The 13,825-nt window shown below is 36.4% G+C and overlaps 1 long non-coding RNA gene across 1 annotated transcript; it reads left to right on the top strand.

Moving 5' to 3' along the window:
- Nucleotides 1-2,038: 2,038 nt before the first annotated feature.
- On the top strand, nt 2,039-11,249 carry LOC136801679 (uncharacterized). Its single transcript, XR_010845894.1, has 5 exons — nt 2,039-2,224; nt 4,227-4,308; nt 5,582-5,647; nt 5,806-9,974; nt 10,204-11,249. It is a non-coding gene; the product is annotated as an uncharacterized lncRNA (long non-coding RNA).
- The last annotated feature ends 2,576 nt before the right edge of the window (nt 11,250-13,825 follow it).

The raw sequence follows: 13,825 nt of genomic DNA, 5'->3' as shown, positions 1-13,825 counted from the left end.
ATTTCTCATTATGAAATACACTACCATGCATTCTGTATGTCCACTGTCTGAATAGAAATAGATAGAAATGTCCACGATAGAAACGATCTGACAAGCGATTAAAAACAATGTTACTCAAATCTTTCGAAATGAAAAAATAGTGCTTTATTTTGGTAACAAAAACAAGGAGCCTAAGTATATACTCCTGTACTTCCAAGTTTGTTCGAAGCAGGGATGATCCATGGAGCAATCTTTAACAAAAATCCAACCACTATCATTCCAGCATACAGATATGTTTGATTAATTTGTGTGTCTCACCACACCACTGTCCATTCTTCGACAAATTCATAAAACCATTCGTCAATCTTTGCCCATTTTACCAAAATTAAAGTCTTTATGTAACAAAAATAATCCAACATAAGCAGTAAGTGCTCCAGAGAAAGTTTCTTGTAGTCATCTTTCTGCTCTTTCCCTTTATAAATTCGTATCTATTAATTTCTGGAAAATTCTAGACAACTAATGACGACTAGTCATTCCAAAAACTTTTTGAAGAGTGACTCTTCAAAGTTCAAAGCACAAAATAAATAAAAACACAACATTCTGCAACATTTCGAACTCTCTTGGTACGTTTTAGAATGTTTCTAAAGTCACATATTTTCGAATGTTTTCGTTCGAAATGTAGCAAAACATCAGTTCCTACTCTTCCCGCCTCTGTTTTTGAGCTTTGTTTACAAAAACACTCCTTCGCGGTGACAAATTTTATTGGTAGAGTTTTTGCTGCAGTCAAAAGCTACGGTCCTTTGGCTTGAAGCCGAGGATTTTTATTCCCCCACGAATCTCTGGGGGAATAAATGTAAAAAGTTACAGACGATACGGTGTCGAGGAAAAAGCCGTGGTCGTCTGGTACAGGCTACGATTGAATCAGATTGAATCGTGAAAAGTACTCTGAAATTTCAGAGTGTCGGCCATCAAAGAAAACCCGAGAACCTTCGCAGGTCTTCTTGCAGAACCATTCCCTTTAGAGCGCATGCGTGGAATGAGTGGAGCACGAAGAGCTGCTTGGAGGTTAGAGGATTAATAGCACTGACGCGTATTTTTTTTCCGTCAGCGGTCTAAACCCAACTTCAGCGGTCGAAACCCAGCTTGGCGGTCGAAGCCCAACCTAACGGTCGAAACCCATTTTACCGGTCGAAACCCATGTTGGAAATGGAAGGGGGATTTTTTAGCGGCCGAAACCCAACGCAGGTGAGTAAACAAACTCACAGTTGAATGATTCTTTTGTTTTGATAGCCCACGAACGAAACAAGATATCCTATCGGTCGAAACCCAAGAATTTTCTCTTTTATTTGCTTGAAAAACTTTCGCGTTGATACCATGAGTTTGAGTTTGATTTTTTTACTTGCGCATAAGCTTTTAAGAAAAAAAAGTATTCTTATAAGAATATAACAAACGTTGATTTTCATTTAGCAAATCGAAAATTAAGCTTTATTATCAAGTTTTGATAGATTTGTCAAACAAAAACAATTTGATAATCAGGCCAGAATCTTTACACTGATGAAATATGAGTTGTCTAATTATCACCACCTTGTCAGAATATTCCTATAGATAAATCCCGACGAAAAAGCTTGAGATTGACTTCTTTCGCTCGTGGGCCATCAAAACAAAAGAATCATTCAACTGTGAGTTAGTTTACTCACCTGCGTTGGGTTTCGGCCGCTAAAAAATCCCCCTTCCATTTCCAACATGGGTTTCGACCGGTAAAATGGGTTTCGACCGTTAGGTTGGGCTTCGACCGCTAAGCTGGGTTTCGACCGCTGAAGTTGGGTTTAGACCGCTGACGGAAAAAAAATACGCAGCACTGACAGCCAACGCGAAAACCCCACCGGTTGTTGCTACGCGGCGGGCGGCGGGCGGCGGGCGGCGGGCGGCGGGGTGTATAATATAAAAATATTTACGGCACTGGACCTCTATCTGATGCTACACATGGCGTCACAAAACTTAGAGTCCATGTGCCAACATCGAAACCGCGCGAACAGGCTGGTCTCAATATGGTAGCCGCTCACAGCGACATTAATAATTCAGAAAATTACCAACAGACTGGCAAAACAAGAACAGAAGAACCGACTGTCAAACTGTAAACATTAACATTGAACATCAGGAACATGGGCAACAAACAAACACACAAGTTTGATAAGGATGACTTGCTGCTATCAGTGGTGATCATTAAGAAATCATAGCATACAAGGTATGTCTGAAATTTTTATTCCAAAATATATAAAGTAAGGCAGCCAGGGAAATAAGTATACTTAGACTACTGTCTGGACTGTACGTACTCTGTATAGTAAAACAGAAGTAGTGCTAGTGGTAAGTTTTAAGTTTGCCTGATATGTCAATGTGTGAGTAACGAAAGTAAGTTAGGTTGTTGGTTCAGTTGGTTGTTGGGGTATGGGGTATGGCAAAATTTCACGACCCTCGACATGGCCCGAGAATTCTCGGGCCAAAACTTTTATTGGAATTTGCGTAAAGCCCGAGTATGGCCCGAGCTGGCCCGAGAATTCTCGGGCCGTGTTCGGGCCACACGCGGGCCACGCACGGGCCGCACTCGGGCCACGCACGGGCCGCACTCGGGCCACACTCGGGCCAATTTTTGAAAACATGATTTAAACAGGCGTGTAATTTCAGGACTGAACTTTTTTAACATTTTCTTTGAGAAAAACTTGGTTTCTCTTAATTATATTAAATATATGAATGTTGTAAATTCATATAAATATTAAATGTCTTATTTGGTATGAAAACATAGTTATAAAATATACTTAGGGTGGAAATATTTGCTAGTAAACTTGTCCTGGTTTTAAACTGAAGCGTGTCCATGGGAAGCTCGTAAAGTTTTTTTGAGCGATATAAACAAAATAGACAAATCTTATTTATTTGTACTATTTTGTTTGACTGGACATGCTGAATCAATTTAACATTTAACATGGCCCGGAGATGGCCCGAATGACTCGGGTCATGTTCGGGCCAAAAGAATTGATAGGGTCTCTCGGCCCAAACATGGCCCGAAGAGGCCCGAGAATTCTCGGGCCATGTCGAGGGTCGTCAAAATTTCTTGTCAAGAATTTACGAATTTGAATTAAGGTAGGTGAGTATGTTGTTCGTTGTCAGTGTTGTGTGTGTGTGTGTGAAGTGATACTATGTTTGGCACAGTACTGCATTGACAAAGCCAAGTAAAAAGAAGCTTTTTTTGTCTGGGAAAAGATGAACAGTTTACCCCTCAACCCCAAATTATACCGTGAGATCGGGTAACTTGCATCAGTGGAGGCTAACACGCATAACCCTCAAATGAATAATCTGGCTGGTCATTAAAATATAAAGTTACTTAAATCAAAACAAATATGGTAGAGAAGGGCTGCGAGCGGAGCTGCTTAGTTGATTTGTTTTAAAATTTTGCTACTTTAATTTAGTCAGTCATTTGATGGTTATACAAGTTTTCCTCCACTGATGCAAGTTACCCAACTTCACGATATTATACTTTATTTATGATGGCTATAAACTATTTCTCTTAAACTTGCTACCAAAATACTTACATCAGACCTATTCCAATCCTCATGGTCAAAATAGACCTTTTTTCAAAGAGGACGTCCTGTTGAATAATTATGTAGTCCAGCCAAAAAAAACAATGGTAGAGGCATGCATAATTACTGTATCATGCATATTGTAATAATTATGCATGGTTTTATCATTGTTTTTCTGCTGGACCACATAATTATTCAACAGCGTGGCCTCTTTGAGAAAAGGTCTATGGTGATGGCTTCTCCATAAAAGCAAATAACACAATGCAAATATATTTTCAGATCCTGCATGCAGGAATAGTGTCAGGACATGCAGGCAACCTAGTAGGGTTGGGTATGGGTGTGGTTGGGTTTCAGATTGGCTGGGAATTGGGTCATTATCAGTTAGGGTCAGAGTTGGAGCTCGATCGAAACAAACACTCTTTTGTGATTTTCTCTTAATATAGTGTAGTTTGTAATCTGTAGTTTGTACAATAATAAATAGCAGCCACCAGAGAAATTCTCCTGGCTTGTATCAGTAGCGCAGTGGTTTGAGTGTTGGGTTTCTGATCATATTGGAACTTTGCATTTAGTGGGCTCGTATGAAATGATGTGTCTTTCGCAATAGCAATATTCGACTTTCAATGCATGTCTTGTAGTACAGTTGCCATTCAAGCTTTGCTGGTTTCTTCACTTCAGGTTCTACACACAAATCACCTTGCAAATCGTAACCTGCCCAACCTGATGATTGTGAAGATTTTTTTCAAAGCTGTGAGCATTGGTAAGTGTGCATATTATATAACCTCATAGACCTAAGCGGGCACTCGATTAAAAAATGACTTTACGTGCGGCCCAAAATTAGGCCTTTGATATCGGACCCTTACAGTGCAGGGAAAATTTAGCTTAATTGGAGTAAATTTTCAGGCAAAATATACTATGATTTTTCAAATTCTACACCCTGTAGAGTGTAGTGCACTTTTCCCCATCTTTGCTCATTTTGACCCAACCTGACAAGCTTGGAAAAGGGACCCTTAAGGGGTGTACATACAGTAGGTCATCTACCTTGGGTGCCACCCCCCCCCCGGCTCATAGACCATTTGCTAGCTAGGATGTCATGTTGAATATAATTAAAAACTTCAGCATCAAAACAATGATAGTAGTTAAAAATGAATGTACACTTTTAATACTTATGCATAAACCTGTCATTTTTTTATGGTGGAGTTTTTAAATATCCAACATGATACCCTAACTACCAAATGTTCATTGTTCAGTCTAACATGTTCAGTCTTTAAAATTGAAATATTTTATAATGTAGTAACCTTATGTACCTAAACTACCTGGGAATTTCTCAATGAACCCCACTCTGAAACTCAAAATGAGAAAGAAACTCAGCAAACTTGGAACCCACTAGCAAGTCATTTGTTTACCTTTAAAGCATGTTTTCTATTTCTGTGGAAATTCATCTTTAACATGAACCATCATGCAACTTTTTACATTCAGATTACAAAATTACACAAGGGAACTAAAAAGGTTTTAAAATTGTTGCATGACATTTGTCTGTATTAACACTTTTAGTTACTAAGTTTTCAAGATATTTAAATCAGGACTTGATAACTTTTGAACTTTTGAGGGTTGGGACATCTTTTCTTTAGAACTGTAAAATTTTCACTCTATAGAGATTTCCAAAAGAAAGAATCTTTTGGAAAATTACATCACAAAGGGGACATAAAAACTGAACTTTTTACAAGGGAAAGTACAGTAAACCACCTAAACCATATCTTTTGGGGCCTTAAGGAACTAAGCTCATAGCTCCAATAGTAACTTCAAAAGAAGATCCAGACCTTGCCTGAACAATGATAGGTCATTCTATTTTAAACTGATACATATAAAAACAATCTTGTATCTTAAATTGCTGGCAAAAGATTATTTAGTATCAAACAAGAAAGTATACTTGAAATTCTAAGTTTACTGTACTAATTGGATATTTTGCAGTATTTTTCTCGTGCTCTTTCAATTTAAACATGCTAAGAAAATTTTTTTCTTCAAAATCATAGGTTTCTTGAACTGATGAACGTATTACAATCTTGAATTTGTTGAATTGTTTCTCTCGATTATTTTGTGTAAGTATTTATAGAAAGTAAGTATTATACAAAAGATCTGTGATTATAATTTGAAATTCGCATACATTACATGAGAGTTTGACGAGAGCAATTTTATCATCCATTCTATTTTGAAAATATTTTAATTTATAGTATTCATAATTTGAATCTTTTTTAAGGGATTGATAGAGGCTTCCAATATCACTCAAAGGGAGGAGTAAGAAAAAGGTAATATGTGCAGCAAGTTAACTGCAGACTGGAAGATAACTGCAAAGTGTTGGTTTTCTTTAGGTCGTTTTGGAAAAATAGAGTAGTCATGTAGGGAGTGTAAGATTTAAAAAGTAATAGGTAGCTGACCTTGTGAGATCTTTCTGGGTATCTTAGAATATTTGAAATATGGATGAGGGGTAAGGGTAATAAAGAGTTGCTGATTTCTTTAAAAAAATAAAACATGAAATTTCATCTTGATAGCACTTACTATTTTGTTTTAAGCAAAAAGCCAAATTTAAATGATAATCTTCAAAACTCGAGTGACGCCTGATAGTCCTATCAGGTTTAGAAGTATCATAGAGTGTCACTGATTTTTTTTAAACCATGAAAGTACAATTTTTAACAGAGTTTACTAATTATATGTTTAAAAGCAAAAAGCAAAATCCAATTTTTGATAACAATCCTCAACACTCGAGTGACGCCTGATAGTCCTATCAGGTTTAGAAGTATCATAGAGTGTCGCTGATTCTTTTTTAAACCATGAAAGTACAAATTTTTAACAGCGTTCACTAATTATATGTTTAAAAGCAAAAAGCAAAATCCAATTTTTGATAACAATCCTCAACACTCGAGTGACGCCTGATAGTCCTATCAGGTTTAGAAGTATCATAGAGTGTCGCTGATTTTTTTTAAACCATGAAAGTACAAATTTTTAACAGCCTTTACTAATTATATGTTTTTTAAATAGCAAAAAAGCTAAATCCAATTTTTGATAATAATCTTCAACGCTCGAGTGACGCCTGATAGTCCTATCAGGTTTAGAAGTATCATAGAGTGTCGCTGATTTTTTTTTAACCATGAAAGTACAAATTTTTAACAGCATTTACTAATTATATGTTTTTTAAATAGCAAAAAAGCTAAATCCAATTTTTGATAATAATCTTCAACACTCGAGTGACGCCTGATAGTCTTATCAGGTTTAGAAGTATCATAGAGTGTCGCTGATTTTTTTTCAAAAAATCATAAAGATACAAATTTTTAACAGCGTTTACTGCATATGTTTAAAAGCAAAAAGCAAAATCCAATTTTTGATAATAATCTTCAACACTCGAGTGACGCCTGATAGTCCTATCAGGTTTAGAAGTATCATAGAGTGTCGCTGATTTTTTTTCAGAAAACCATTAACTGCGTTTACTACATATGTTTAAAAGCAAAAAGCAAAATCCAATTTTTGATAATAATCTTCAACACTCGAGTAACGCCTGATAGTCCTATCAGGGACGCCTGATATTCCTATTAGGTTTAGAAGTATTATAGAGTGTTCCTGATTTTTTTTCAGAAAACCATGAAAATACAAATTTTTAACAGCGTTTACTACATATGTTTAAAAGCAAAAAGCAAAATCCAATATTTGATAATAGTCTTCAACACTCGAGTGACGCCTGATAGTCCTATCAGGTTTACAAGTATCATAGAGTGTTGCTGATTTTCTTTTCAGAAAACTATGTAAATACAAATTTTTAACAGCGTTTACTACATATGTTTAAAAGCAAAAAGCAAAATCCAATATTTGATAATAATCTTCAACACTCGAGTGACGCCTGATAGTCCTATTAGGTTTAGAAGTATCATAGAGTGTCGCTGATTTTTTTTCAGAAAATACAAATTTTTAACAGCGTTTACTACATATGTTTAAAAGCAAAAAGCAAAATCCAATATTTGATAATAATCTTCAACACTCGAGTGACGCCTGATAGTCCTATCAGGTTTAGAAGTATCATAAAGTGTTGCTGATTTTCTTTTCAGAAAACCATGTAAATACAAATTTTTAACAGCGTTTACTACATATGTTTAAAAGCAAAAGCAAAATCCAATATTTGATAATAATCTTCAACACTCGAGTGACGCCTGATAGTCCTATTAGGTTTAGAAGTATCATAGAGTGTCGCTGATTTTTTTTCAGAAAATACAAATTTTTAACAGCGTTTACTACATATGTTTAAAAGCAAAAAGCAAAATCCAATATTTGATAATAATCTTCAACACTCGAGTGACGCCTGATAGTCCTATCAGGTTTAGAAGTATCATAAAGTGTTGCTGATTTTCTTTTCAGAAAACCATGTAAATACAAATTTTTAACAGCGTTTACTACATATGTTTAAAAGCAAAAAGCAAAATCCAATATTTGATAATAATCTTCAACATTCGAGTGACGCCTGATAGTCCTATTAGGTTTAGAAGTATCATAGAGTGTCGCTGATTTTTTTTCAGAAAACCATGAAAATACAAATTTTTAGCAGCATTTACTAATTATATATTTAGAGCGAAAAGCAAAAGCCAATTTTCGATAGTGACACCTGATAGTCCTATCACGTTTAGAAGTATCACAGAGTGTCGCTAATTTCTTTTTTTTTTAAGTTATAAGATATAGAGAACAGGGACAAAAGTACGAAGATTTTTCTGTTTTTTTTCTTTCGAAAAGAAAGAATACCAAAATTATAGTCCAAACCCTTACGTAAACCCTTCTTTTATTTGTCTAGTTTAATTCTCTTCTTGTAGAATTTTAAACGCTCTCTTTACCTTTTACCCTTTTCTTACCCCTCGTCCTTTGGGCCCTGTTGAAATGTTTGAATTTATTTATACAGTATTGTGATTATTCACTGTTTTAGTAGCTAACACTACTGGACTTGAAATAAAGTATTATTTACTACTTTTAGTAAACGTTAGTATATAGCTTCTGATATTCCCTCAAATTCAAATACCTTATATAAAAAAGAAAAAGTACTTGCTGAAAAAGTTCAGGTCTTTCTTACATACTCTTTAAAACATATGTATGTAATTTTTAGTGCCAGGGGCGGTGCGACACCCCTGCAAAACATGCACTCGCAGGGTATGCTCCGGAGTCTTTTTTGTCGCAGCTTGTTTTTAGCCTACCCGGAGTTGTTTTTCCGGATCATTCGTTAGTGTCATTAGATTTATTTTACTGACTTAAAGTCCGCGGTAAATATAAGAAAACTGTTTATCAAGTCGCGTTACAGGAAGCGTGAATTCGAGTCTGTATTTTAAATTTTGTGTACAAAAGCGTTTTGCAGGCCTGCACCCTGCAAAATTTTGCAGAAAGACCTGGATGAGGTCAAAATGCAGGGTTTGCCCGGGATTTGATGGCTGTTAGTGTCAAAACGTTAAAAGTCAAGACTCGTCAAATGGCTTTAGATGCTTGGAGAAGAAAAAACAGAATAGACAGTCCTGATTTTATCTATTTTGTCGCAAATTCTGAAGAATTTGAAGCCTGCACATTTTCGATCTTCTCCAAATTCGTCATCTGAGGGCTGCCATCAAGGTCATCTCAATGTTTGTTTTTCTTCTTATGGTTATCTTCTGAAATCCATTGCAACGAGGAAAGTCAAGTCTGTAAGGTATGTGGTATTTTTTTCTATTATTTTTCATGCCTGCATGTTATCAATTATAATCTGATAAGCATAAGTGCAGGAAAAACTGCTTCTCTTTCTCTACTTATCTGCCTATGGCCTATGACTTGTCATAATTTTTGGTAATCAACAAAACAACTTGTTGTGTGTGGTGAGTGAGTGGTGAGTGAGTGGCCAATCATGAAATATTTATAAGATATTTGATCAATCGGGGTACGTACTTACTGTTTGTTTGGCCAATCACTCTGGCTAAGAAAAGGTTGACGACAGGAGATGAATATGTGGCAATTTAAGAGGCAAAGGGACAACCAACCTATTGTAGTTTTATTTTGAAATAAGAGAAAAAAAATAACATTGAAAATTTTGTGATTCTGACCTTGACACCCTAATGTAATGTTTTTAATATGTTTTGGCCGGTTAAAAAAATTTTCTGGGGAGAGAAAAAGATCTGTGTGGGTCTTTCGCACACTATTTTGAGGTACACAAACATATTGTATTTGACTATGTTTAGTTTGCGGGCCAGCACCTGCCAGTCAAGTACTGGTCATAAAAACTGCATAAAAATCTTAAAAATGATTTCTCTATTTTGTTTTAGTTCTCTTCCAAATGGAAATTGCCTGTACAGTTCCATTTCTCTCCATCTTGTGGGCAACAATTCTTTGATGGATACACTTCGATGCCTTGCACGTGTGCAGAACTTTTCCTAAATTGTAAGTATTATTCTCAGAACCAAAAAAACCCATCCAATAAGTTTAGTAGATTGGCTCAGTCATGAAGCATTGCGGTTGGCGGTTACCCACAGTCAGCCGGTTATTATATAAGATTAATTTCATTGGTTATCCAGTTGTCGTTTGACTTAAATTTTGTTGTTTTGTGTTTGTTAAATATGTAGGTGTAGCTTGCAAAGATCCTAATTCCCTTTTCATTATATACTTTCAGGTTAGTTGCCGCTGCCATCATACTGTCCAGTAGCCCCTAGATCAATGGATTATTTTGCACCTTCACGTGGTTGGTACGAAATCTTTGTAAACACTGACAAAGTCTGCTAATAAGATCAGTGAAACCATATTTAACTTAAAGGAAACAACAGAATGGAATAATTCAATCAAAATGATGATGTGTACCTAACATTTAGTTTTTGGATTGAAAATTTTCCCTGTAAACTGGATATCAATATTTGTCATGTAATGGAAAGTACATCTTGATTTGATTTTGATATTTAATTGCCATTGCAAATGAATTTGGATGCATAATGTATAAAATTTATAACACAACAACTGAATTTTGATACCAAACATAAAACATGCTGCATTATGTACATAATGAATAAATGAGTTTCTGATGACATATGGTTTGTTTTCAATTCGGATTGGGGGCTTTTTACCCCTGGTACAGGATTCTCTGCTTGATTTGGCAAACAGTTCCAAACGAGACACCAGAATGGGGCTAGACACTACAATTTCAAGATGAACCAACTATAGAGATTTCAGCTTCAGTACAAATTCTAGTTTTGGATACTTTAATGCATCACATTAATCAATTTTCTATTCTAATGAAATACTCTTTTCTTGACCAGTCTGAATAAAATAGTTTTGCTCTTTTTCTCTAAATTTTCATTTGAAATGGCAAAAGGCTTTTATTATTAATCTGCTTGAAATTATTTAAGTCACCTTTTGGCAGCAATAAGATAAATAAATTTGACACAATAAGAATCAAAATCATAATAAAAAATGTTAGACAGTTTGGTAAATATTATTATTATTGTTATTGCTATCATCACGATCAGATAAAGATTTTTGTATAATTTATAATATTTTGTGTGCTATTGTATTATTTTGCTATCATTTTTCACTTTTTTCTGTATATAAAGTTCAAAAAGTTCTTTAAAAAATTCATGATAGTTATTTATTTTTTTTACACCTCCTTTCTCTTTCCTTCATTTATTCCATATTTTAGAGGCCACTCTTTTTTTGGTTCTTAAAACAATTTAACCCAAAAAACTATCTTAGTTTTACCAGCTTCATTTTGTGTTTAAATGAAATGAATTTTAATTCTTTATCTCTGGTTCATGGTACATTGGGCATAAAAAGGTGGCTGTTTTAGCCAATCTAGAGGGTCGAAATTCAAAAATTTTCTGGCCCGTCGGGCCCAACCACGGTGGGCCCTCCTTAGACACTATATATAGCTGAATCACTATATATAGCTGAATCTTTTTTGCAGGGTATCCTAAAAATCCTAGATACGCCCCTGAGTGCACTATGGATGAGCTAAATTCTTGGTTTTCAAATAACTTGTTTAAAACTGATGGACAGTATTGCGCTATATCGAAAATCAAATGCAAATATGACGCAGAATCTTCAAAAACTAGTACATCCAATGAACTCTTTCAAGAAGCTTTAGAACGAAATCTTGCCAGGAGAAATATCGTTTACACGATTGGTAGAAAAAGAAATCGAAAGAGAAAGTATGAAAAGATTATTACTGGTGTCAATCTATCGAATCTTAAACAAAGCTCCAGTAGCAAAAAAGCTCTCACCACTGCCAATGCAAATGCTGACTATCCTGAAGTTCTCACTGCGAATGCTGACAATGCTACAGTTCTCACTGCGAAAGCTAACTATCCTGAAGTTCTTACTGCGAATGCTGACAATGCTGAAGTTCATACTGCGAAAGCTGACTATCCTGAAATTCTCACTGCGAAAGCTGACAATGCTGAAGTTCTCTCTACGAAAGTTGCCAATGCTGAAGATCTCACTGCGAAAGTTGACAATGCTGAAGTTCTTACTGCGAAAGCTGACTATCCTGAAATTCTCACTGCGAAAGCTGACAATGCTGAAATTCTCTCTGCAAATGCTAACAATGCTGAAGTTCTTACTGCGAATGCTGACAATGCTGCAATTCTTACTGCGAAAGCTGACTATCCTGAAGTTCTCACTGCGAAAGCTGACAATGCTGATGTTCTCACTGCGAATCCTGACAATGCTGAAGTTCTTACTGCGAAAGCTGACTATCCTGAAATTCTCACTGCGAAAGCTGACAATGCTGATGATCTCACTGCGAATGCTGACAATGCTGAAGTTCTTACTGCGAATGCTGACAATGCTGCAGTTCTTCTCTCTGCAAAAGCTGGCAATGCTGAAGTTCTTATTGCGAAAGCTGACAATTCTGAAGTTCTTACTGCGAAAGCTGACTATCCTGAAGTTCTCACTGCGAATGCTGACAATGCTACAGTTCTCACTGCGAAAGCTGACAATGCTGAAGTTCTTACTGCGAATGCTGACAATGCTGAAGTTCTTACTGCGAATGCTGACAATGCAGCAGTTCTTCTCTCTGCGAAAGCTGGCAGTGCTGAAGTTCTTATTGCGAAAGCTGACTATCCTGAAGTTCTCACTGCGAATGCTGACAATGCTACAGTTCTCACTGCGAATGCTGACAATGCTACAGTTCTCACTGCGAATGCTAACTATCCTGAAGTTCTTACTGCGAATGCTGACAATGCTGAAGTTCATACTGCGAAAGCTGACTATCCTGAAGTTCTCACTGCGAAAGCTGACAATGCTGAAGTTCTCACTGCGAAAGTTGACAATGCTGAAGTTCTTACTGCGAAAGCTGACTATCCTGAAGTTCTCACTGCGAAAGCTGACAATGCTGAAGTTCTTACTGCGAAAGCTGACTATCCTGAAGTTCTCACTGCGAATGCTGACAATGCTGCAGTTCTCACTGGGAATGCTGACAATGCTGAAGTTCTCAATGCAAATGCTGACTATCCTGACGTTCTCACTGCAAATGCTGACTATCCTGAAGTTCTCAATGCAAATGATGTCTATCCTGAAGTTCTCACTACAAATGCTGTCTATCCTGAAGTTCTGACTGCGAAAGCTGACAATGCTGAAGTTCTTACTGCGAAAGCTGACTATCCTGAAGTTCTCACTGCGAAAGCTGACAATGCTGAAGTTCTTACTGCGAAAGCTGACTATCCTGAAGTTCTCACTGCGAAAGCTGACAATGCTGAAGTTCTTACTGCGAAAGCTGACTATCCTGAAGTTCTCACTGCGAATGCTGACAATGCTGCAGTTCTCACTGCGAATGCTGACAATGCTGAAGTTCTCAATGCAAATGATGTCTATCCTGAAGTTCTCAATGCAAATGCTGTCTATCCTGAAGTTCTGACTGCGAAAGCTGACAATGCTGAAGTTCATACTGCAAAAGCTGACTATCCTGAAGTTCTCACTGCGAATGCTGACAATGCTGCAGTTCTCACTGCGAATGCTGACAATGCTGAAGTTCTCAATGCAAATGCTGACTATCCTGACGTTCTCACTGCAAATGCTGACTATCCTGAAGTTCTCACTGCGAATGCTGACAGTGCTGATGTTCTCATCATAAATGCTGACAGTCCTGATATCGCTCCAAACTCTGTCAATCCAGAAAACGTTGCTTTGAAGACCAGAAAAGATAAGATAAAGAAATCACTTTTTGATTTTTATAAAAAAGCAGATACAATGAGAAATAAACTTGATGAGCCCGTATATCATGAAAAGTCATTTTCATTCAGACAGAA

The sequence above is a fragment of the Clytia hemisphaerica genome, unplaced genomic scaffold (genome assembly GCF_902728285.1).
Source record: "Clytia hemisphaerica strain Z4C2 unplaced genomic scaffold, Clytia hemisphaerica genome assembly, whole genome shotgun sequence".
Classification (NCBI taxonomy): domain Eukaryota; kingdom Metazoa; phylum Cnidaria; class Hydrozoa; order Leptothecata; family Clytiidae; genus Clytia; species Clytia hemisphaerica.
This window is presented reverse-complemented; position numbering and strand designations above follow the sequence as displayed.